The 27376-nt window shown below is 40.7% G+C and overlaps 1 non-coding gene and 1 pseudogene across 1 annotated transcript; both read left to right on the top strand.

Annotated features, from left to right (window-relative positions):
• The first annotated feature begins 5508 nt into the window (after positions 1 to 5508).
• Positions 5509 to 5671, top strand: LOC138996556 (U1 spliceosomal RNA). The gene has a single exon (XR_011468831.1). It is a non-coding gene; the product is annotated as a U1 spliceosomal RNA (small nuclear RNA).
• An 8-nt stretch (positions 5672 to 5679) lies between these two features.
• On the top strand, positions 5680 to 7526 carry LOC138996115 (phospholipid-transporting ATPase IF pseudogene; annotated as a pseudogene).
• Positions 7527 to 27376: the final 19850 nt, after the last annotated feature.

The raw sequence follows: 27376 nt of genomic DNA, 5'->3' as shown, positions 1-27376 counted from the left end.
AATTTAAAATTAAAAGTAAAAAAGACATGGGAGATGTATTTAATTAACAACTCAATGTGTAGTTTCTGATTTTGAATTAAAGTTTTACCATTTTGTCATTTAGGATGAGAATTACTGTTGATTCATAGTAAATAATCTTTATTATATTTAAGTATTTTCCTGGAGTTCTTGTTACATGGGGATTTAACTAGAAGGGGTGCTAAATACACTGTAGGGATGTGGGGGAAAGGGTATTTTCATGTACTGCGATTGTAATATATAATGGAAAGCAATCAGGCAACATCTATTATTTTAAAAACATTTATACCCTTTGATCCAACAATCTCAGTTCTAAGAATCTATCCTATTGAAGTAAAACCATGAGTTTCAATAAAACTATTGAAGTATAAACATGGTGAAACACATGTACAAGGATATTTATTAGTGCAGCGTTGTAAGTGACAACACGCAAACTGTAAGTACTATGCATGCCCATCAATAGGGGAATAGCTGCAAAAATTATAGTACATCCACATTTTAGAAGATCCATTAAACTAAGGAATGAATTGTTACTCCACCAGCTGATTTAGAGAGATTTTACACAAGAAATTGTTTTAATTAAAAGAGGCAAAATGTAGTCACTTTTCAAATGACAAAAATATCTATATTGAATATGCATGTATTTGTGATTTGTCTACATATGATTACATGAGCATGGAGAAAAGTGTTAACAGCTAGGACGCTAAAATGATTGCTAGAGGTGTAAGAGCTGGTGGGGTGACAGAGGAGGAGGGGAGAAGAGGGAGTGAGTCAAGGGGAAAAAGAAAACAAGAACCAAAGGATTTTCTGAAAGCTCTCTGAGACAGTAATCTATCACAGATGAAAAATCAAACACAGTCCAAGGAGCATTATTAGATTGTACTGTGTCCAGATCAAAGACTGTAATCATTACAGTGTACTTTACGCTGTTCACATCAAATGGACATACTGTATCAATTTTGGGACACCACACTAAAACAAACAAAAAGAAATAATTGTTTTTCTTGTTATAAGAGGGATGGTTAAGAATCAGGAAAGCTGGGTTCCAATTTCTTTTCAGCCACTGACTTAGCTGGGTACCCTTGGCAACTACTTAATCCCTCTTGTCTCTTCATGTGTACAAAGGAAATAATTATAGTTCCTATCTCTCGGGGTTACCGTAGGAAAGTTATATACGCAGGCCAGGACTGGCATCTAGAGTAAACTCAATAAAAAGAATTCCTGTTGTCCTTGTTACTAAATATTCATTGTAAGATTAGAATTTACATAGAAGGAGGAAAATAAAAACAGAACCATAATCTTACCTTCCAGAGTTAACTGTGGTTAATTTTCAAGTGTTCCTGCATTTAATTACTCGATGTGATTTGAAAAATCATTGCAAGACCTGGTGACAGCTTATTGGGATGCATTACCAGCCACCAAATGTGTGAAGCGTTGTGACATGGAGAGGCGTAGACATTCTCTGAGGCGCCAAAGAACCTCAAGAAGCAAATGTTACAATGAGAGCTGTCCAGCACTGAGATGGGCTGCCCGACTCCATGGGGAGCTCCTTCTTATAACAAATAACAGTCTTGGCTGGTGACCATTTGTCAGAACTGCCAGTATTGGACGAGAGGTTAAGCTATTTAAACCTCTCCCTAAAGCTAACATTTTATGATCAAGAAACACTTGCTGAAGGTACACATATATTAGATTCACCGCCCTCTTAAGACAACCAGTGTGGTTCTTGCTATAATACTGGGTGGGAAGGATAGTTCTAAATTCATCCCGTGAAAGTCAAGAGGAAATTCCTGGCATAGGTCAGGTAAAGGGTCTCTCCCTCATACAAAACTGAGGACGTGCAATTCCACCAATTAATCTAATTCAATGTGGAGAACGAAATCAAAGAGAGGGGTGGGCCTGAAAAAGGTTTACATTTTACCTTCAGGTGCTGTTTGTCTGCTTTCTTAATATTCATGGTCTCTCCCTGGAAAAAAGTCCTGATCTGGCAAAAATTCATAGTAATTCCTCAGGGGCAAGGGAAAAGCACAAACAAACAAACAAAAAATACATTCATGTGGTTGGAAAAAACCCTAAGAACATGGTGTTGGTGGGAGACGAGGCTAAAGGTCCATGCACGAACCACCCAGGTGCTTTTGATGTCTGATCAATTATTATTATACTATGCTTCCTGCTACAGATGTAGCTACAATCTCTGTAACAGGATGTTTAAAAGATTAAAGAGAAGCTGTAGTGGGGTCCTGCGGTGATAAGAGTCCCTAGAATATGTATTTTTGGACGTTTAGAGTATAAGTTCCTGTACATTCTTAAAATAAACCATTTATTTGTTTTTCTGTTTTTTGTTTTTTGAAGAAACAAGTAAAATTTGTATTTCAATATGGCTGCTTCCTGCCCACAGTGATATAGAAATAACAAAGCAAAGAGAGGGTGGCGGTGGTTCAATCATGCTGGTTTTTCATCAGCTTTGACTTATGTCCCTATATTAGATAATATCTTATCCCTACATTAGAAAAATGTTTGGATTTATTTAGATTAAACTTGTTCATCAGAAAATGGATTATTCTATTTTGGAGAGTTGGGTGGAATTTGTGAGCTCAATGACTCAATGTGAAGTTAAAGAAACAAACAATTTTGGGTGCCCTCTCCCTCCGGGGAGCAAGCTCCAGCCATTCCCGTTCCCCTCCTCTTCCCCCACAGGCGCATGCCTCCTAAACTCTAAGGGACTGACAACCAGGGGAGCAGTGGGCAGCAACAGCTCATCCTGGGCTAACCCCCTGAACCTGTCTCCAAGGTACTCTTTTCTCTGACTTCTCAGTGAGCCAAAGCAGCCTCACCTAGACTCATTTCTTTCCTAGAGCATTTCTAGAGAGAGAAAGCAGCCCCGCCTAGGCTCTCTCCTGTTATTTCTTCTATCCTAAACCCTTTCTTGCTTCACTGTCTCCAGCTTTAATAAATATACTCAAAAGGAAGGAAGGAAAGAAGGAAGAAAGGAAAGGAAGGAAGGAAGGAAGGAAGGAAGGAAGGAAGGAAGGAAGGAAGGAAGGAAGGGAGGAAGGGAGGGAGGGAGGGAGGGAAGGAGGGAGTGAGGGAGAGTGGAAGGAACAATTTTTGGTAGAGGAGTCTGTGGAATTGAAGTTGGTATGGGCTGAACTGACTTAGGGTTAGAGGAGTGTTCTCAAACACAGGGAATGACTCACTGGTATTTAAGACTTCCTGCCATGTGGGCTGCTTATCTTAACTCACACCATACATTTTCCCTGGGTATCCAATAATAGCATTTGGAGGCATGTTCTCAGAACTTCTGACATTAGTCATGAATAAGCTGCTTGTTACTTTCAATTCTTTTTTCTAGCAACTTAGGCCAATGTCTAGTGTGTGCTTGTACACTCTCTCTCTTTAAAGACTCTCTCAGTGTATGTATCTATTTATTTATATATTTTTCTGAAATGTTCTGTCTTTGAGAATAAGCTGCAGACATGATGCCCTCTCCCCCTGCTTCAGTGTGTATTTCCTAAAAACAAGGACAATTCTCTTTCGTAACCACAGTATAATTATAAAAATTACGTCAATACTGATTCAATAATATTACCTAAACTACAGACCTCATTCAAATTTTGCAATTTCCCCAATAATGTCCAAAATAATAAAAGAAAATTACAGATCATGTCATGCATTCAGTTGTCGAGTAACATTGTTTCAGTCTCCATTAACCTGGAATAGATTTTTCCACACTTTGTCACCTCTCATGACCTTGGTGTATTTGAAGAGTTACAGGCCAGTGTTTTGTAGTGTTTCTCAACTTGGGCTGTCTGTTATTTCCTCATGATTGGCTTCAGGTTATGCATTCGTAGCAGGAAAACCACAGAAGTGACGCTGTGGTGTCGCACACAGTATCAGGAGTTGATTTGTCCCATTACTGTTAAAATTAGCTTTCATGACTTGGGTAAGATAGTGCCCATCAGGTTTCTGCACTTTAAAATTACAATTTGGGGGGAGGGGAGGAGCATTTGAGATCTCGCTTCCCAGAATATCTAATCCATTTAGCTCAAATAAACTCTTAAAAAAATAAAATTATCATTTTTTTTCATTTTATTGTTAAAAAGTAGCTTGTGGGGAGACTCTGTAAACATTTTGTTCCTCATCAAACTTCATCCACTAGCTTTAGTACCTATTAATGATTCTTGCCTGAGTCAATTATTACTGTGATGATTGAAAATGGTGATTTTATAATTCTATAATCCTATAATCCAACTATAATTCTATAATCCCTTCTATATTTTTTAGTTGGCATTCTACTGTAAGGAAAATGTTTCTCTTCTCCATGAATTTGTTTGGCTACTTATTTATACCAGTATGGACTCATAGATTCCTATTTTATTCAATGGGTCATAATTTGTCGTTGACACTATTTATTATGATGCTCAAGTTGTCCCAACACATTTGTCATTCTCTTATTATCATTATTTTTTTAATTCTCACCAGAGGATACATTTTTATCAACTTTAGAGACAGGGGAGGGAAGAGGGAGAGAGTCAGAAACATCGATGTGAGAGAGAAACATCAATCGGTTGCCTCCCTTATGCATCCAGACAAGGGACTGAAACTGCAACCTGGGTATGTACCCCAATCAGGAATTGAACGTGCAACCTTTCCATGCACAAGGCAATGCTTCAATCAACTGAGCCACACTGACTAGGGCTTGTTATTCTCTTAAATGATCTGAATTAACTGTTGAATTCAGGGAACTCTTGAATACTATACCGCAGAAGCAGCACAGAAATGAAAGGACTACAATCCCATCCCAAGGAAATCATCCAAGGTAAAGAACTCCCTCATGATTTTCCTGGCTGGTGGAGACACAGGAAGCCTGGAGAGCTTTCAGTGTGAAGACTGCCCTGGCCACACTTGATCACAATGACACTATTGTCTCACAAGCTTCTTAGAATACCAGCATCTGGGTGTGGATGCTAAACTGTTTTTCCAATAGTGCTAGTAGACAGGTAACCTATCATTGCCTGACTTCTCTTGTTTCCAACTGCATGCATCTGAAGGAAGACTGGCCAGGTTAGTAAATTAGTCTGTGGGTATGAGCCTGAAGGGTATTAACTAATTTGTCCATAGAATAAGCCCAAGAGTTAATGACTTTGATGTCATTATGCCCTTCCTTGCCTATTGAGCAAACTAGTCACAGACTTGTTACATTTGAACATCTTATTACTAAGTTGGTGCTTTAATAACATGCAGTTGAGATAAAATCTCCTGATTACATGAAAGTGTACATTGCAAGACAGGTAATTCCGAATTAAAGCCAGAGTATATTAAATCTTCAGACTATAGACAGTGACAACAGGCTGTCTACTGTGGTTACTGAAATAGTTTCCTTTACTAGAACACAGGCTTCATGAGAGCTGGAGCTTTGTTTTGTTTATCGCTTCATTTCCTGTTTGACTCTGCCTGCCTCATAGTAGGTGTTCAAAAAATATCAGTTGAATACTTACCTAGCAAGGGAGATGCCATGGTCACAAAGGTGGTCTCCCCAGAGCGAGGTTTATCCATTGCACTCCAGTTGTGCTGATCCCCACAATTTCCCCAAGTTGGGAAACTCAACTGCATCATTTGTGGTAGTGGGGGGCTGTGTTTATGCTCTCCTCTGAAAAAAAAATGTTAAACGTATCAAAATGTTTGGTGGCATAACATAAGGAAATTAGAAATTATTAAATGAGCCCTGGCCAGGCAGCTCAATTGGTTAGAGCATCTTCAGGAGACACCAAGGTTGCAGGTTCGATCCCACATCAAAGTGAGACAAGAACTATTTACAGAGCCAACAGGTTTCCTCAGAATGGCCTTTACACACCTCAGAAATTTATAGATAACTGGATCATTTAAGTACACTGTGTGGGATTTTGTTCCAAAGGGAAAAAAAAAGTTAAAACAACTGGAAAACTGGAACACTGCAAAAACACTTGGAAGACTGGAATTTGATTCAGATCATAGGAGAATGCATGTAATTGTTCAGGCACCTTTAGGTGGAAGTTTTTATTTGCTAAAGGAGCTGAATCATGAATTCTCCCTAAATGTATAGGAGAACAAATTTAAAAAAAACAGAATTCATGTAAATGAATTTGCTTTGAAAGGGCTAAGAACCCTGTGCATGACCTCCTATAGTTGACATCTAAAGAGTATGAGGTAATAGATAGATGTCTATTTGAAGCCAGGACTGCCTTGTAGGAATGGGAAGAGAAAATGGCAAATGTCTTCCAGTTAATAGAGAAAGCCATGATATTACTTGGAGCTCCAGCAATAGAAGACAGACTACAAGATAAAGTTCAAGAAACTAGTGAAGCATTGAGAACGGCTGGTATCAAAGTATAGGGTTCTTACTGGAGATAAACATGAAACAGCTGTTAGTGTGAGTTTATCATGTGGGCATTTTCACAAAACCATGAATATGGTTGAACTTATAAATCAGAAATTAGACAGTGGGTGTGCTGAATAGCTGAGGGCAGCTTGTCAGAAGAATTAGAGGGTCCTGTGATTCAGCATGGACTGGTGGTAGATGGGACCAACCTATCTCTTGCACTCAGGAAGCATAAAAAACTATGGATATTTGCAGAATCTGTTTAGCTGTATTGCACTGTCATATGGCACCACTGCAGAAAGCCAGGGAAATAAAGCTGATAAAAATCTCACCTGAGAAACCTATAACATTGGCTGTTGGTGACGGTGCTAATGATGTAAGCATGATACACATGTTGGATAGGAATCATGGGTTAAGAAGGAAGACAAGCTTCAAGAAATAATGACTATGCAATAACTCGATTTAAATTTCTCTCCACGTTGCTTTTTGTTCCTGGTCATTTTTATTGTATTAGACTAGCTACCCTTGTACAGTATTGTTTAAGATAAGGATGTGTGCTTTATCACACCCCAATTTTTATATCAGTTCTACTGTTTACTTTCTCAACAAACACTGTATGACTTTATACAATATTTGTTTTACTTCCCTACCTATTCTGTATATAGTCTGGAACAGCGTATAGATCCACATGTATTACAGATTACAGAACAAGCCCACTCTCTATTGAGACATTAGTAAAAACCATCAACTAAGAATTAAAACTTTTCCTTATTGGACGCTTCTGGGTTTCATGGATCCTATTTTCTATATCCTATATCTATGGATCCTATATCCTATAGTCATGGTTATTATAGTCACTGTAAAGATGGCTTTTAGAAATTCATTTTGGGACCTGGATCAACCATCTTGTACTTGGAGGTCTATTACATTCCATTTTGTATTTTCTTTGTTTTATGGAGGGATTCTCTGGCCATTTGGGGGCTCCCAGAATATGTACTTTGTATTTTTTCAGCTATCAAGTGGTTGTTTGGTTTGCTATATCCTCATGGTTGTTACATGCCTATTTCTTAATATTGTGAAGAAAGTATTTGACAGACAGCTCCATCCTACAAATACTGAAAAGGCACAGCTTACTGCCCTGGTTGGGTAGCTCAGCTGGTTGGAGCATCATTCCAATATGCCAAGGTTGCGGGTTTGATCCCTGGTCAGGGCACATATAGGAAGTAACCAATGAACGCATGCATGGGTGGAGCAGCAAACCAATGTTTCTCTCTCTCTAAATTAAAAAATAAAAAATGTTGAAAAAGAAAAGGCATAGTTACGGAAACAAATTCAAGTATCAAGTGCTTGGACTCCATGCACAGGTAACAACTGTTGTTCAGTTGTCACCCTGGTCAAGAATAACACCCTTGACCCCAACATCTTCAAGAGCTATAGTTCTGAGCAAGAGGCCATTGTAGTCCATAATTTTTGCCTCATCCCTTCTCCAGCAAAGCCATGTACACAGGTTCTCATGTGCTCCATGGGCAACCTATCAGGTAACTGACAGAGAGGGTTGAACTTGTCTTGTATAATAAACTAAAGGTGCACGAATTCGTGCACCAATGGGGTCCCTCAGCCTGGCCTGTGGGATTGGGCTGAAACTGGCTCTCCAACATCACTGAAGGTGTCCCAGATTGAGAGAGGGCTCAGGCCAGGCCGAGAGACTCCCACCAGTGCAAGACTGGGGCTGGGGAGGGACGCGGGAGGTTGCCTAGCCAGGGAGGGACTGCAGAAGGGCTCCAGAGGATGTCCAGCCCATCTCACTCAGTCTCAATTGGCCGGACCCCAGCAGCAAGCTAACCTACTGGTCGGAGCATCTGCCCCCTGAAGGTCAGTGCACATCCTAGCAAGCAGTTGAGCAGCCTTAGCATATCATTAGTATATTATGCTTTGATTGGTTGAATGGACAACCGGACACTTAGCATATTAGGCTTTGATTATACAGGATGTGGTATACCTCAGCGTAAGGTTCCCTGTCTTAAAGAATTCACCACATCCAAGAACATCCATTTCTGCACCCAAAGCATACTAGACCTCTGGTCTAAAGTAATTACACCATGATGAGTAATCTAGACTAATAACAAACTTATCCTGTCTTCTGGCAACATGAGGTAGTTTTTCAAGAGCATGATTTAACTGGGTAGAAGTCATTGTCATTAAACAATGATTAGTGGCATGATATGTTTTTTGATATTCATCTCCACTACCTCGATATACTTACTGGTGTAATGACTGAACACTAAAGTATTTCCCTTTTGAGTTCTTTCTCCTTAGGAAACAGACTGTGATATGCATTTCAGAGTCCAATTTCCCTGCGCAAATGGAACCAACACTGCGGGAACATTATCCAAATGACCATCAACCAAAGCTTTGACAAGACATTTGAGGCCAGCCGAAACCGGTTTGGCTCAGTGGATAGAGCGTCGGCCTGCGGACTGAAGGGTCCCAAGTTCGATTCCGGTCAAGGGCATGTACCTGGGTTGCGGGCACATCCCCAGTGGGAGGTGTGCAGGAGGCAGCTGATGGATGTTTCTCTCTCATCGATGTTTCTAGCTCTCTCTCTCCCTTCCTCTCTGTAAAATATCAATAAAATAAATAAAAAAAAGAAAAAAAAAGACATTTGAGGCCATGTTTTGCTAGATGTTGTTTGGGTTGCTTGTGCTTTTCTCTGTATGCCACAATGTTAAAGTCAAATATCCAGTGGGTCCTTGACTCTGTTATGGACTTGGGGGATACTAGATTGTTGATATCTGGATTTAGATCTAAGGGAATATATGATGCATCTAAGGAAATATCTTGGAAGTCACACTACTTGAACTCCATTGGCCAAGTCACAATAGAGCAGTAGCTGGCAAGTCTTGGTGATGAGATCTTGCACAGAAGCCATGAGTTCCCCGTGCTTATGTAGATGCCCCCAAATATATTCAGCAACAAACACAATGTGCAGCTGAGATCAATATGAAAGGAGTGAATGTCTCCTTTCTCAGCTCTCATCTTGATCAACTGCTCAGTAACACCAGATTCTAAGTCAAGTCAATCTCAGGAAAGACGTATACTTTATTTACTGAGCTTATTTCCACAGCCACAGTTGGCATAGTTGTTGAGAGAGTCTCTATAGTCTGCTTACACTGCTGGGATAATTTGTTTATGGCACTGCTTGGTACTTCTTTAAAGTTCGAGGAAAGTGATGCACTATTATGTACTTCCATAACACATCCTTGACAGAAAGGTAAAATTGATTTTAGCCCTTCAAAGTAGGGATCTGTTGTAAGGACCACAGTCGCACTATCAGTCCATTCTGAGGTTTTTAGTCCTGTCAGATAAGTAGATATCATGGTCCTGTGAACGAGTCACTGATGGAACTGGAAATCACAAAGTTCATCTGCGATTTGACAGTATCAGCAAATGCAAGGAAATGGCTATAAGTCATTAAACATTCTTGGTTTGTATAATGAGATTTTAACACAACTAAAGACTGGATGAAACTTAGTTCAAACTCCCCAAAGCCGCAATCCAGTGAAGTTTTTTGTATGGGCGAAGCTGATTTTCTCAATAGCAGTGACAGCAAGGTCTGAGAGAGGATATAAGAGATAAATATTCGATAGTATAGTTCTGATGGAATCAGAGTTAATGTTGGTCACAGATTTTTGAACATGTTTATGGTGGTCAAGTTTAATTAGAGAGATTTGAGGCAAAGCTCTACTTTGGTAGAGAGTATAGGAGACTTAAGAGGCTTTTTTGTTTAGTTGTGTTTGTTTTAAAATATATTTTTATTGATTTCAGAGAGGAAGGGAGAGGGGGAGAGAGAAAGAAACATCTATGATGACAGAGAATCACTGATCAGCTGCCTCCTGCACATCCCGCACTGGGGATCAAGTCTGCAACCTGGGCATGTGCCCTGACCAGTAATCAAACCGTGACCTCCTGGTTCATAGGCTGACACTCAACCACTGAGCCAAGCTGGCCAGGCTAAGAGTTTGATCAGTTCTATTGATCTGCTCGGTTGTAACTGATAACTCCTCTGTTTCCATTGTCTTCATAGGTTGGGTGTCCCAATACTAATGCTTCATATTAAGAGTATTAAGGAAGGACAAAGAGAGAAAAAGTTATAGGCAGAGTCTCACAACCAAATAAATCAATCTTGAGTAATTGAGAAATAATTGCTGTACTAGAATACCTTTTCTGTAACCTGTGCCACTTGTTCTTGGTAGATTCTTGAATGTGACCTGACTGGGGATTGAACCTGCAACCTTGTATATCGGGACAACAGTCTAACCAACTAAGCCACCTGGCCAGGGCCCATTTGAGTTTTCTTGACTGGATAAGTCACACTGAGAGAATGACCTGCTGGAAGCACCAAGAGACAGTTCCTAAAATGAAACCAACTAGAACTTCCCAAAGGGAGATGGACAGCCCCATGGCAGAGCTCTTAGACCTGAGAGTAGGGTAGAAAGACTATACATTGGGTTATCTACAAGGCCATTTCCTTGGAAGGGTATAACATCTTGTTAGCTTTCCTGGGACTATCAGAAAGGTCATTTAGCACGATTATCATTGAAATACTAAAACTAGGATGTGGAAAAATATATAACTTGGTCAATCAGTATTACCAATCTCATTTTGTTCTCTAACCCCTGTCTTCCTCTTATGGTTGAGGGTGTGTGTAGGGCATTTAATTTTGCTGGCCTCCTTTCTATAGACTTTTGTGGGTTCAGCAGGCTGAAATCACACTGACATGAGAAATTTTAGAGTGGAAATATGGACTTTGCTCTTGAAGCAGCAATTCTATTGGTCATGAATCTACGTTTCTATTTAATGAAATTAAATGGAGTATTGATGGGACTTCTAGAAAGACAGCTTACATAGCTGTAAAGAGCATATGATCCCTGATGGAGCAAATGGTCAGTGAAGAGCAGATGATGCAGCAGGCACCTAGGAAAAGCATATAATTTCCAAGTAGGAAGGGGACAACTCACAAGGGACATAAACCATTATGCCTCACCTGTTTTCTCCACTTACACGACAGTAAGGAGGTCAGGATAATTCTAGCATTAATTGTGATAAGCCCTGTTCTTTTGATGTGCATTAAAATCATACAGAGGATATAACTTATTACATTGGTAAGATGTCATAAGAGGGGTGGAAGAAGACTGTTCTTCAACTTCCCTCAGCCTAAAACAGCTTTGTACATTACTGTTAACAGAGCTTACGGGGCTATAGCTAAAATAATCATATATTTCACAAAGTGAAAAATTTCTGCACTTCACATAGGCAAACTCATGGACATGCAATTACTTTCACATTCTTGAAATAGTAATTCATTAAGCTCATTAAAGGATTCAGATCTATCACTTAAATATTAAAAAGTAAGGTTTGAATTAGGGTCAGACTGGTTTATCTTTTCTTTTTAAGTTCTGGGTGGTTTTTATAGTAATCTACAATGGGATTGATACAGAGCCATGGGAGTGAAAAAATTCCTGCTACTTTTTTCCTTTTGCCTTTTAATCATTAAGTGAGCTTTGGCCAAATGATTCAAGAGGTTGTTTGTCAAGTAAAGATCAACCCTTCTGAAATTTGTCCCCAGCTTTTCCTAGACCTAGGTAAATGCCCAACGGCACAATATCTTCTATGACTCTCCTAATATCACTGATCAACTTGGAAAACATTCTGAGAGGTGAACCAAACTGTGTCCATGTTCTCCCATGAAGGAGGCTAGCAAAGGGGAACTGAGACCTCTACTTTAAGAGTGAAGACCATTGTATGTCAACTATACTTTAATTGTTTTTAAAATGCTATGGTTACTTAGAAAATCTGAAAACACTAAAGAAAATATTACATAAATTTGGTTTGTATGGGATCTTCAATTTTCCATATTAAATAAAATTAAACCTAAAAGAAAGAGTGAAGGCCGTATTCCATTCACAAATGTTTCTATTGTTTCAGCCTAGTGAACTTTTACCCACAAAAGTCTTTCTTTGAACAGTCTGATCAAAAACAAGGTCTTTAAATTTTTTTTAGATTGTTTGCTTACAGTTAAACCTTTAGACAGAAGGCCAACTCCCAGTGGCTTCAAATAGGTTAACTTTGGACTGAAGAGATTTTTTTTGAAACTCCGCATCTTTCAAACAGACACCTGAACGATGCCAGTAAGCATGGCTTTATCTGCTCTTCTGAAGTACTTCCTATCTCCCAGAGGACACCTCAGGGCTGTACTTAAGAGAACAATGACTAATCTTCGCCCAGACCTGAAGTGAGGAATGCAGCTGGTTGAGTAGTGACCTACAGATTTGGGTTGCAATGGTTAGAGCTGCAGGTAGAAAAGGATAGGGAAAGTAAATAGTGCCATGTTAAGCGTGCCTCCACATTCCTATATTAACTTGGAGCATTCTTGTGATTCTTGCTCACATTTATCTACTGCTTTTTCAATATAGGGTCAAGGGTGGAGTTATAAAGGAAAAATAATTACTAGCTTAAAAGTCTCGTACTTGGAGAAGAACCTGAACCAGGCCCTTCTAGAGCTGCATGCCCTGGGCTCTACCCAAGTAGACCCTCATCTCTGTGACTTCCTGGAGAACCACTTCCTGATGAGGTGAAACTCATCAAGAAGATGGGCAACCACCTGACTAACATCCACAGGCAGGCTGGCCCCGGCTGGCCTGGGTGAATCTCTTCAAAGGCTCACCCTCAAGCAGGACTAGGAGCCTTTGGAGCCCAGGAGCCTTTGAGAGGCCCCTCTGCATTCCCCTGGTGTCTGGTTTTTACCTGAGTCTCTCCCCCGAAACTACTAGCCATTCTTTTAACCATCCTGAAGCCCTCTCCCATGCATTGGACCAAATGAAACAATAAAAGTTTTTTGCAGAAAAAAAAAAGTCTCATTCTTACATTTAGGAATGTTCCTTTCCTGGGCTTCCTCGAGAAAACTAATCCAGTTCAGACGCACAGTTTGTTCAAGTACTTCTTTAGTATTTGAGGACCCTTAAGAAAGAATAAGGACTTTTTAGGGAGAGAAAATGGGTGGTAGAACAAAGAGAAGAGCCTTTTGTAAAATTATGTTTGAAAATGGTTATTTTAACTTCAAACTGTTGGTAAAATTGGCAGATTGATTTTTGTAATGCCACACTTATAGTTCAGTAATGTTTCCAGAACTCCTGAGTATTTGGAAAACAGTTCAGGGACTAGATATAAATGAATCAATAGCCATCAAAAAGTACATGCACTTTGCTCCTTAGGAGGCTGAAGTGCCCTCACACAGACATTCAATTGTGTTTAAAATAAAGAGATTGTGTCCTGAGCAGAGATACTGATAGCAGACTGCAGAGTCTATTCCAGGGGTGGGCAAACTTTTTGACTCGAGGGCCACAATGGGTTCTTAAACTGGACCGGAGGGCCGGAACAAAAGCATGCATGGAGTGTTTGTGTGAACTAATATAAATTCAAAGTAAACATCATTACATAAAAGGGTACGGTCTTTTTTTTTTTTTTTTAGTTTTATTCATTTCAAACGGGCCGGATCCGGCCCTTGGGCCGTAGTTTGCCCACAGCTGATTCAGATGATCTAGAAAACCATGCAACTTGGCTGGAGCTACTTAGCTCCAACAGTAACTTCGTTGGATATTAACAATGATAAAATACCACTTATTGAGAACTTATTATGGTCTACTGGGCTCTATTCTATGTAGCAGGTATGAATATTATCCCAAATTTACAGTTGAGAAAACAAAGATATAGATTAAGTAACCTTACATGCTCTGATTGACAGAAGCAAGTTCAAACCCACCTCTATCAATACTTAAGTCTTAACTATTTTGCTTTATTACCCTATATTCCAATTCTAATGTTTTGCTGATTTTTAAAAAAAGACAAATCTGTACTTCTCATTGCCTGATAAAGAGCACAGGGAACTATGTAATATGTTTTAGATCTACTATTTAAATCTACTATGTATACATTTAGAGAGTAAGCTTCAAATCCTGGCCAGGTAGCTTAGTTGGTTAGAGCATTGTCACCAAATACCAAGGTTGTGGGTTTGATCCCTGGTTGATTCTTGGCACATACAAGAATCAATCGATGAATGCATACATAAGTAGAACAACAAATCAATGTATCTCTCTCTCTCTCTCCCCGCCCCTTCCTCTCTCTTGAAAAATCAATCAATAATTTTTTTTAAAAAGAGTAAATTTCAAATATTTAGAAATTTTATTTATACCGTGAAGGGGAAGTAAGTTTATAATTGTGAGTACACGAAGTAGAGTTTATTCTTGTATTATTATTTATTAATTATTGTGTTATTCTCCATACAAACAACTGTAAACCTACTTTTGCCCCACCCTATATATAAGACAACACCTTCGATTATTCACATATTGGTTCAGTGAAGGTTGGATTGCCTGTATATCTTTTGTTTCCCTCAACCAAGCCTCTCAGGACCCACTTTATTGCAAACTTCCTCTCCTTTGGGCTGATCAACTCATCACAGTTTGCTTGGGACTTTTCTCAGGTTTAACTGTAAGTCCCCCAAGGTACCCCTCAGTCCTGGGAAAATCGGGGCAGAAGCATAAGTCCTCTCTTGGGGAGAAAGACAGAGTTGTTCAGTTTCTGTTTCTGCAGGAGCACCTCAAGTGATGGGGAAACTCTTTATCCTAAAACCTCATTTCATTTTTAGTTTTGTCACTATTGTCCAACTCTTTTGCACTCTGAACTAAAAATCTTTTTCAAAAGCCCTAGCCAGTTTGGCTCAATGAAGCTTCTTATGTTATCCCTTGGTGCTATATGGAATGAATTGAATCCTTTCCCCATGCTACTGCACATTATTTAAAGAAATTAATCATGTGCCCCAACTTTCATCTTCAAACAACATACCTAATTCTTCAACATTTCTCATATTCTTTTACCATCATGATTACTCTCTTCTTCCTCTATATATATTGATTTCAGAGAGGAGAGAGAGAAACATCAATGATGAGAGAGAATCATTAATCTGCTGCCTCCTGCACGCCCCACACTAGGGATCGAGCCCACAACTTGGTCATGTGCCCTGACAGGAATTGAACCATGACCTCCTGGTTCATAGGTAGACACTCAACCACTGAGCCACGCTGGCCGGGCTACTCTCTTCTGAATACAGTTGTTTGACCATATCCCTCTTAAATCAGTTTCTAGAATTATAATCACCAGAGTAGAGTGGATGTGTCACCTTTGTTCTAGAATCTGTGCTTCCTTTAATTCAGCTTGATATCTTAGTAATTTTCTTGGCAGTCATTAACTCAAATTAAGTTTCTATCTACTAAAACATCCAAGCATTTTTCTCTTTGCTTCTCTTAGGCTTTATTGCTTATCCTGAACATATAGTTATTCAGTTATTTTCTAGCTTGAAGAGAAGGATCTTACATTTAATTCTATTAAACTTAATGTCCCCCCCTTTTTTAGAAATCACCCATTTCCCACTTTGATTCAAAGGTTTGATAAGCATACTTTCATGTCAATGAAAGAACTGTTCAAAGGACAAGGCTTTCATTGGTAATCTTTATGTTTATTTTAGTCCACTAATTAGTTGTTAAGTTACAATAATTTAACCTATTTATATTTAACCTAATTTACTAATAACAATACATATTTCCTTACTTTATCCCATACAAGACCAACATGATAGGAACATCAGAAACAACAGAAAATGCTTTGTGACAATAAAGTATTTGCTAATTCTGTCAAACTGAAATTGTACACCCAACCGGCATGGCTCAGTGGTTGAGCGTTGACCTATGAACCAGGAGGTCACAGTTCCATTCCAGGTCAGGGCACATGCCCAAGTTGCGGGCTCACTCCCCTGTGGAGGACATGCAGGAAGCAGCTGATGAATGATTCTTATCTTTGATGTTTCAATCTCTCTCTCCCTCTCCCTTCCTCTCTGAAATCAATAAAAATACATTTTAAAAAAACAACAACAAAAACCTGAAATTGCTTTCTATACCACACAATTCTCCACTTTATTTATTGAGCTTAGCACAGAATAAGTTTTGGTTATTAAGAAAGATTAAATCTTCTCTTTATGCAAAGATTTGTCCTTGTTAAGAATGTTTAAAAAATATATCACTTCCTCAGGTAAGCCCAAAAGTGGAATTCCAAACAGACTTAGGAATAAGTATACAGTCTTCCAAACGTATTCCTTTAAAGGGGAAGAGACATTTGGGAAGTGCAGGTTTTGCCATGTTTGTTAAACCATCAGAGACAGTTTAACCTAGTAGTCAAATACATTAACTTCGGCCTGGCTCAACTCCAGGTTCTACCACTTGCCAGCTATTTGACTTGGTGCAAATATATCAATGCACAGTGCCTAGCATCTAGTAAGAGCTCTAAAAATAAGAGCAACTACTGTGTATTAAGCATCATTTTATGTTACCCACCACATGAAGACTTAACATGCTGCCTCATTTCTTCTAACAATGCTATGAAGGAGACACTTTTATTTTCCCCAAATCACAGATGAGAAAATCACAGAAAGATTAGGCAATTGGCTTAAGTTAACAACTAAAGAAAGATATACTAGTACACAAATCTGACTCCAACCCAGGATCTCAAACACTGTTGGGGTCCAGCCCCAGCAGGTCCAGGGGTTCCCAAAGGTGTGGATGGAGTCAGCGAAGAAGGAAGGACATGAGGGCAGTGTTCAGGTGATCATCATGGTTCTCTTTATTGTCCTATTACATCTATATTTATACCATTTGATCCTATAAGCATGCCTCTATAATCACATCATGGTATGTTTTAGGTAACGTTCTACAGTTCCTTGTTTCTTATCTGACCTTTGCCAAAAATCCTGTCTCTATCTAGTTCTGTTGATTTTAATCTTGTCTAGGTTAATCTCTGTGTTTCATTACAAGGGCTATTCCAAGGTCACTGCTCTACTGATAGGCTACAAGGAAGTGACTGAAGGTGTTTATCCTACCCAGTAAAGATTATGTCCTCCCAGCCTCACTGCTTGCCTTCCCTGGGCTGCCCTGTGTCAGTGGGTCTCCAGGGGTATAGGCTTTGGTGCTTTCCCTGGTGGGCAGACCCCTGGGGATGCAGGCCCAACAAGTCCCAAATTTATTTCCAACAGTCTTAGTCCAAGTTCTTCATAAGTAGTACATGGTATTTCTGTAACACTAGGAGGATTTACTGATTTATTCTCTTCCTTAGTCCTGTTAACCCCTAACCTGGGAAAACAACCTTTCTCAGGGAAGGTGGTCCTGGTTAAAACACATAGCGCTTAAGAGGGGGAGCAAACATATGTCATATATGCCAGGCCCTTGAAACATAAGCTGTGCAGATGTTTCTTCCCTGCAACGACTGCATCAAGCAGCAAGGGTGGATCGGCTTCCAGCAAAACACAATTCTATCCTGTCAGTCCCTGAATATAGACAGAACCCTCACTAAGTCTGATAACTTTACAAGTCTGAGTAGGAAGGAGACTGACCACCAGCCAGTCAGGGAATTTCCAGAGACCCCAGGAGGTCCTCCATGGTATGGTCTTCCCTTGGTGATTCATCAGGTGAGGTTCTGGTCCTCAGTCCTATAGGCTCAGAAATCCAATCTGTAAACACACAGACGGTGGATTCAGCTCCCACAGCGAACTCAAGCTCCCACAGACTGGTATTCAAAACTAGGCTACCAGTTATGACTCATAATAAAATTTATGAATAGAAATAGAAAGAAATATAATGGCCAAGGGCCAACACATTCATGGCCTGTGACCAGCACTTGTTCATCAGATGGTAAGAGTAGGTTGCTTGCAGAGCGTGGGATGAGAAACAAGGGAGTCTGTTTTATGCTTTGAACGCTTGAGAGAGGCAAACTCAACCACCTCCAAAGCAGCACGTTACCTGTCTCCAGCGCTGAACAGGCCAGTGCAACCTCTGACCTAAAACTCTTGGTTAAACACCAGATTTGTATCTCAGCTGCTCTTTCTCCCCAAATTTTCAGGGCTGACCAGCTGTGACTCAGATATGTTCTTTCTTGCGCTTAGGATAACTTTTTTTTAGGTGACAGCATATTTCCTTTTCATGAAGATTCTGACAATATACTTTGATCCATTATGTATTGGCTTTAAGGTTGAGGTATAAAAGGGCACTTTAATCTCAGGTTCTGGGAGGGGAGCCCTCTCACTGAGGCCCCACAGTAATGACAGTGGCAGGAGACAGGACCCCTCTGGTGGAACTGCCTCCTCCTTTCTGAAGGTGTTGCTGACTGGCTCTCCACCTTCAGAAACAGACTGTTGCCATCGGTTTTCGCCCGTCTACAGAAAATGAACGGTAACACTGCTTCCGTAGCTACTGGAGACACACTGCTTGGAGGATTTGTGTGGCTCTGCAGACTCCATGCAGTGTCAGTCTGGGGGAAATCAGTGCACACGGTGTGAGAGGATTTTTCTTGGCTCTCTGCTGTGGGTCCAGGCAGCCGCAGCAACAACAGTGGTTCCTCTCTCATGCAGAGCTTCCAGATGCCTGGGAGTCCCCTGCTGATAACAGCATGGTGTGCTTGGAACTAGTAAAAGAGAAGATTGGAAGCCCTACCAGTGAGAGCAGCCAAGACTTAGAGGAGGGCAGTTACCCGCAGAACCTTTGGGGCAAGGGTCACTGCAGAGCTCAAAGCCCAGGAATGGATGCCTCACTGCCTGTGGGTGCTACCTGACAGCTGCGCACAGCAAACCACAGGGAAAGAAAAGTGTGAAAAATTCCTCTCCTCTCCTGCAGGGGAGGGCTTTACACACCTTCAGGGGACAAGCAGAAGGAAGAGGGTCCCGGGGAGCAGAATTTTTCCAGCTGCCACACTGAGAAGGGACAAGAACTAAGCCCTCCCTTTCCAGGCTTACCTTCCCTAGTTCCTTTATGCAGGATGGAAGGAATCTCAGGATCACTGGATGGAGCTGATTATGCCCGCAGCCTCTCCCTGGAAGATCTCTGGATGACGCTGGGGGAGAAAGGTAGAGCTGATCAGGGAAGTCAAGCTTTAGTTACTGATTCTCTTCACTGAAGGCCAACCAGAGAACTAGACTGTCAAGTCCACTCACTCAAAATATCACTTTTACCATATCCTTCCTCTCTCCAACATGCATACATTAAATGATGCTCCTACCAGTGTTCAGGGGTTAACCAAGTAGGCAGCCTTGGCCCCTTTATGACTCCAGATTCTTGCAAAAAGCTTGTGTTCTGAACATTCCTTTCTGTGTACTCCCCTTTTGATTGGCCCTACCCATTGAAGTAGATTCCAGATCTTTCTCCTGTATCTTTGGCTTGGTTCAAGCCTCTGACCTCTCCACTGAAGAGTCTAAAAGCAGGGAGATGGCCAAAATAGGCAGTAGGGAAGAGCGCAGGCATTCCTAGTACGTCTGCTCAGTCTCCCAGCAATCCTGATGTCAGCGAACCTCTCAAGTTTACAGGCTTGGGCCCGGGACAGAGGCTCCCCTTGCTCACTCACTGGGAGACACGGGGTGGGGCAAGGTCTCTCGGAGGCCATCTGCTGAGTGCTGACAGTCGGAGACACTGCTGTTGAATGTGGGTGTTCTCCAATAGTCTGTTCTGGATACAGTTCCTCGGAGCTGTTCCCTGGCACCGTTGGACATCTTGCCCTTTCTCTTGTTGTCACTGGCTCTCAGGGGAGTTGCCTTTCATGGTTGCCACAGGGAACTCCTGTTGTTGTTGTTGCTGTTGTTGTGAGAGCTGGCACACAGAGTTGAAAGACTTCCACAAAGCCAGCTACCACTCTGGCCAGGCCTGCTTGACTGATTCCAAACGTTGGTTGAGCTCTGGCATATGCTGTGTACCATTTGACGATGTGAAGGGAAATGAAGATGAATAAGAAAACAGGTTCTCTCCTGGAGGAAGCTACCTTCTAATGGAGACACAGGGGCAAACACAAATCACTGGAATTAAAGGTGAGGACAGAAGGGCAGGTGGCAGTTACACTCTCTAAACCTAGAAAAGTTGAAGGAGAGCATTTTCACCTACCCGGCCTCCAGGCAGACGCCTGCTGATCTATCTCCAAGGGTAGTCTGATTCTGTGTTTGCCTAAGAAGTCAACACCAAGGTTAAAAAAAAAAACCACCACTGCCCTAGTTGGTTTGGCTCAGTGGATAGAGCATCACCTGCGGGCTGAAAGGTCCTGGGTTCAATTCTGGTCAAGGGCACATGCCCGGGTTGTGGGCTCAATCATGCAGGAGGCAGCCAATCAATGATTCTATCATTGATGCTTCTCTCTCTCTCTCTCCCTCTCCCTTCCTCTCTGAAATCAATGAAAATATATTAAACAAACAAACAACACTTATAAACGCCCTGTCCAGTGTGGTTCAGTTAGTTGGAGTGTTGTCCCATACACCAAAAGGTGACGGGTTCGATCCTTGTGCAGAAGGCAACTGATTGATGTTTCTCTCACACATCGATCTTTTTCTCTCCCCTGCCCCCTCCAAAATCAATTAAAAAACATGCACGGGGCCCTAACCGGTTTGGCTCAGTGAATAGAGCGTTGGCCTGCGGACTGAAGGGTCCCGAGTTCGATTCCAGTCAAGGGCATGTACCTTGGTTGTGGGCACATCCCCAGTGGGGGGTGTGCAGGAGGCAGCTGATTGGTGCTTCTTCTCTCTCTCTCATCGATGTTTCTAACTCTCTATCCCTCTACTTTCCTATCTGTAAAAAATCAATAAAATATATTTTTTTAAAAACACAAGCACGGGGCATATGTAATACTTTCAACAATAAAGATTAAAAAACCACACACACACATAAAAAACAACGGTAACATATTAAGCACCATAGATACTTTGTAATGCCCTATTTGCAAGTAACAGGAGTTTAGTATGTTATAACTCTCTTTTAAATGGATCTCTTTTAAAATAATAAAATGGGTTAACTGTCATTCATTTGTCTTTCATAGCAAGAGAATCAGAAATTACACATACCTTCCCTGCTCCTTAGGCCAACTAATCAGAGAACAGACAGGGTTCAGTACCAGAAATAAAGTTGACTCATACTCAGACTCTCTCTCCTTTTAGAACACACTGAAGAGTTGGAATGGATAACATTCATTCTCAGAGGGAAACAGATGAAGTTGCCAAGGGAGAGAAGGTAGGGAGGGAGCAGGGAAAATGAGGTGAAGGAATAGGAGGCAGTGGCTATTGCGCTGCCTTTGACAAAGCCCTTAATCTCAGAAGAAAAGGCTGTTCAAGAAAGATTTTCCATCCAGAATGATGGGGATGCACAGAAGTCACATTATGTCCTGGGGGATGAGATTAAGTCCTGTGACAACATGAAGAAATACTTATTTGTGGTCTGGTACCAGTCCAAGGACCACAGGACTAGAAAACTTCAAAATAAATCAGTAAGAGTACAGGCTCTAATGTATAGAATTAGCAGTAACGAGAGGAAGATGACCTTCCCAAGGCAGGAATCTCATTGGGTGCCACAGAGTAATCTCAGGTCAAGAGGTGAGAACCTAAAACCCAGAAAATGGACCAAGGTACGCGAAAGATCTGATGGGACAAGGACATCATGTATTTTCCATACGTGCATTATCAAAATAATGACGCGAAGGAAAATAGGACACGAGAAGTGCCTACGCTGGGCTCTCTCGGCTTTCTAGGTAAAAATGTCATTCATCCTCCAGTGAATTCTTAGAACCATTTTTCCTATCATTGCCCTTCCACTACTTATAACTGTGACTTGCCTTTACCTACTAATGAAATATTCATGCTTGTTTTTATATAAACAATAAACTACTGGAGGGCAAAGATCATATCCTTATACAGGCATACCTCAGAGATACTGCAGGTTCAGTTCCCAACCACCACAATAAAGCAAGTACCACAATTAAGTTGAGTTTTTTCTCTTTTTGCTGGTGGAGGGTGTTGCCTACAGTTTGTAAAAACTACAATGTCTGTGAAGCTCAATGAAGCACAGCACAATAAAACGAGGCATGTCTGTACCTTTGTTGGCAAGTAGTCCAGTGCCTAAGAAATATTGCTTGTCTTGATGTTTTAGCTGCATTGGACTTCAAAGTCAACAGCTACAAGGGCTGGCAAATCCATAGGTCTGGTCAAGAATTTCCATGAGGCAAGGCAACATTTGGCAATCACAAGGGCATTCCGGTGAAGTAAAGAGTGTCAGATGTTGCAATAGTTCTGCAAATAAGATAGATTTTCGGGAGTGGCTGGGTTAGCAGAAAAACATGTTTTGAGTGGTAAAAAGTTATCTGTGTTCTCACCTTTACAAATCATGCAGGATATAATCCCTGCCAGATTTAAACAGGAAGGACTGACAGTACTAAGTTTTCTTAGCATTACATTAGCATTATGCTAGGTATTGTACATACAGAATATTTTTTAAAAATATATTTTATTGACTTTTTACAGAGAAGAAGGGAGAGGGATAGAGAGTTAGAAACATCAATGAGAGAGAAACATCGATCAGCTGCCTCCTGCAAACTCCCCACTGGGGAGGTGCCCGCAACCAAGGTACATGCCCTTGACTGGAACTGAACCTGGGACCCTTCAGTCTGCAGGCTGACGCTCTATCCACTGAGCCAAACCGGTTAGGGACATACAGAATATTTTTAAAGGTAAGATACTATTAGTACCCTTAAGCTTAAAATCTTAACAGGAAGTCAATGTGTATATACATAAAATTAACCAGAGAAAGATGAGTGTCACATTTACAAATTAAATACTACAACAATGGTGCTAGGAAAGGTGTCCTAAAGATGGTGGCCTTCAGATAGGTCTTGGGAGTCTCCCAATTTTTGTAGGTCTTTGCTCCTCTAAAGCTTCACAAGTCCTCTCTCCTGTGGACATCTGAAATATAATACAGTTTACTGCTTTAATAGCACCTCCTTCCACCTATTAGTATTTCAAGATAGCATTTCATATACCTAGTGTAATAATGTGCTTAGCTCTTAACCTTATATTCCTCTAGCCCAGTGGTTCTCAACCTTCCTAATGCTGTGACCCTTTAATACAGTTCCTCATGTTGTGATGACCCCCAACCATAAAATTATTTTTGTTGCTACTTTATAACTGTAATTTTGCTACTGTTATGAATCGAAATGTAAATATCTGATATGCAGGATGTATTTTCATTGTTACAAATTGAACACAATTAAAGCACAGTGATTAATCACAAAAACAATATGTAATTATATATGTGTTTTCCGATGGTCTTAGGCGACACCTGTGAAAGGGTCGTTCGACCCCCAAAGGGGTCGCGACCCACAGGTTGAAAACCGCTGCTCTAGCCTTTGAGTTGAATCAATAACCCTAACTTGTAGCTTAAGCTTCACTCCTATTCAAAAATTCAAATTCTTCCTGCTAGAAAAAGATGAGATTAGGTCATTATTTCAAAGCATCAAGTCTCAAAAGCAATCTAGCTTTGGGGGGTTCCTGCCTTATACTTCTATTCCCCCAGAGCTAGATTTCTTGCTGGTAACTTGTCCTGCCATGAATAGAGTTATAGGTCCCACCACTATAACTTGTCACTGGGGCCTCTGGTTTCTATGGCCAGCTGTTTGGATGCCAACGTTCTGTGAACTTCCATCTGTTTAAATTGTCTGGTATCTGTCTAGATCAGCCATGGGCAAACTACGGCCCGCGGGCCCGATTCGGCCCGTTTGAAATGAATAAAACTAAAAAAAAAAAAAAGACCGTACCCTTTTATGTAATGATGTTTACTTTGAATTTATATTAGTTCACACAAACACTCCATCCATGCTTTTGTTCCGGCCCTCCGGTCCAGTTTAAGAACCCATTGTGGCCCTCGAGTCAAAAAGTTTGCCCACCCCTGTTCTAGATCCACACCCTGAATCTTGGGTTCATTTTGGACTTAAAACTTTCTGCATGAGCCTCAGGGGAGAGTTTGCCACCAGAGTCAGAGAGGGCAGGACATTGGTAACCTGAGGGTTTCTTATTTCAAATGTTTCTGGCTACAAGGCAAGAGCAATTAAGGGGGCAGCTCTGTTAGGAACTCACCAACTTGTCTGTGATCCAATGAAAGAGGTATTTTGTGAGAAAGGTTTAATACAGCGTAAAATGGATTCATAGGAAGTCAATGTGTATAAACAGGAAGTCAATGTGTACAGCAATGTGACAACCATCAAGTCACTGTGTGTCTTAGAATTTATACCAGATAAGAAGGGGCAATGCATGCAAAATACCAAGCCATCAACACATATTAGTTCTCTTCCTTTTACCTATAGATTGTACAGTGCACAAAGTGAACTTGAAACTCTGCCTAAAACTTGCTGAATTGCATATTTCCCCCAGAGCGGTGACTTGCCCTGTAAAGCAGCACATCTGAAAAGTTGCAGGGCTGAGAGTCAGACTCAAGTCTTCAGAAACCACACCCAGTTCCCTTTCCCCTAAACCGCAAGCCCTTCTTATTGGGCTGTCTTAGATTTAAGGCTGCGATGGCTTGGATTAGAGTGCTAACAATGGGATGGAGATCAAGGAAGAAACGGTGAGTGAGATCCTGGGTGACTGAGCTTCTTAGGGCCGCATCATATATGCCTATTTGTAAAAACAAAAATCTAAACAAACAAACAAACAAAAAAACACAAAACACCAATACTATATTTCAAGATACATATATTTTCGCATTTTAACATCAGAAATTGAGACAATTGTGTTTTCAGTTGTTTGTTTTTTTGGGTTATTTTTTTTAAAATACATATTTTATTGATTTTTTTAGAAACATCGATCAGCTGCCTCCTGCACACTCCCCACTGAGTATGTGCCTGCAACCCAGGTACATGCCCTTGACTGGAATCGAACCTGGGACCCTTGAGTCCACAGGCCGACGCTCTATCCATTGAGCCAAACCGGTTAGGGCAGTGTTTTCAGTTGTTTACACTGCTCAGCTATTGACACAGTTGCTACTGTCTGCTCATCTGCAAGTTTGGTTGTTATTCCTGGTGGCATCATTGAACAACTAAAACCCACAGACATTTCAGTCAAAAAAATCCCTTAAGTCCAGCTGGTGTGGCTCACTTGGTCGAGCGTCACCGTGAACCAGGAGGTCACAGTTTAATTCCCAGTCAGGGTACATGCCCAGGTTGCAGGCCCGGTCCCCAATTTTTCTCTCACCAATGTTTTATCTCTCCCTCCCTCTCCCTTCCTCTCTCTCTAAAAAAAAAAAAAATCAATAAAACATTTTTAAAAAATTACTTAAGCACCATTTATGCAAGAAATAGGAATCTTGGTTGATGTCTGAAAACCTTCAGTTGACACCTGGAAGATCAAGAAAATACCAGCCTCAAAACTTGCAGAATAAATGCCACAAGCTTGGGGAAAAATCCCAGAAAAAAAATGGTGGCACCTTCCTTAAGGAATGGAACATCACCAGGGCACGCTTGAGGGCACAGAGGGTGATACTGTATTGAAAATAGGCATGTATGACTCAGAGTTGAAGTTACTCAAAAAAGACTCTGACTGTGAAGACATTTTGGACTACCTTCACTAAATTATTTCCCTTGTATTGATGTACCAGTGTGATATATGATAAAAAATCAATGTTTAAATAGACCCAAATAAGCACTTTAAGAAGGGCTGAGCAATAAGAATGCACTGTGCCATAGATTAGCTTGCAGCATTATTTTCTTTCTTAGTGGCATACAAAATAAGGGTGTGCCCTACAATGGTTGGTATCTTAGATTCAGTAAGAACGGTAATATTGTATTTGTATAAATGCTTCACAGCTCATATAGTTAACTCATTTTGGTCATCATAATAACCTTGTAATATTAGGACCAAAATATTAGCCCAAATGTTATCGATGGGAACAGTATAACAGATTAAATAGTCCACTCAAACAGCCAAAGAATCAGGATAAAGACTCACACCTCCAAAATAAGCCTAAAATCTCCCTTTCTCGCTAAGATTTCAAGGTTTTTATCAATCCTAGTGCTACTGCTGAGAGAAAGAGAGAGAGAGAGAGATCTGGAGAAAATGAATATAGTAGTTCAGGATGAATACTGAAAACGCCTTCCTTTTGGCAAGGAGAATGGTCAGGGCTTTAACAACAACTCACTATCGCAAACAGCCTAGTGCTGTACCCTAGCACATAAAAGGTACTAAATAATCGGGGTTATATTACTCAGGTTAGTTAATACTGGCTGCCCCAGCAGTCAAACCCTGAATTTTAGTGGCTTACCCAACAAAATGTATGTCTCAACATGCCATAAATCTAGCACAGGTTGGCAGGTGGTGAAGACTGTAATGCTCTACTACACACCTTCACTCAGTAGCCAAGACGCAGGATCCACCATCTCACAGAGGTACCCTGTGGAACATGTCACCTTTGAGGTTGCTGTGAGGGTGAAAAAAGGGAGTTACATCAGCTTTTAACTTCCTCAGCTTGGAAGTGATGCAAGTCACTTCCTTCACAGGCCATCAGCCAGAAGTAATCACATGACCTCAGCCTAACTGAAGGGAGGCTGGGAAAAGCAGAGGAGCAGTGGAAGGTTTGATGAGTACTCTCTATACCAAAGCAGTCCTGTAATTATACCCTTGAGGGCAAGAATTTACTGATATTCCCAATTACCTAGAATTGTGTCTGGCCTTTAGTGTTCATGAATAATTATTGAATCAATAAATCAATGAATAAATGGCATGTGAAGCTGATGTTCCTCATTTCAACTATGAACTTACCCTGAAAAGTTTCTAGATCAGATTACTCAAGGTCAGGTTAGTATTTCAGAAACATCTAGAGTTTACAAGAAGGTATTTTGTAAGAATTTATTTGGAGTTGGCAAACTTGTTCTCGAAAGTAACTTGATTACATGAACTATTTTCCTTAGGATCTTAATGATTTTTTATTTTTTAAATTGAGTTTAGAGAGAGGAAAGAGGGGGGAAATAGACAGACAGAGACAGAGATATCAATGAGAGAGAACACTGATCGGTTGCCTCTTACATGCCCTGACCGGGAATTGAACCCACAACCTT

This window comes from Myotis yumanensis, unplaced genomic scaffold, assembly GCF_028538775.1.
Source record: "Myotis yumanensis isolate MYYU_CA2020_CCGP unplaced genomic scaffold, mMyoYum1.0.hap1 SCAF_17, whole genome shotgun sequence".
Taxonomy (NCBI): domain Eukaryota; kingdom Metazoa; phylum Chordata; class Mammalia; order Chiroptera; family Vespertilionidae; genus Myotis; species Myotis yumanensis.
Note: the sequence above shows the minus strand (reverse complement) of the source record. Positions and strands in the feature narration are given on the sequence as shown.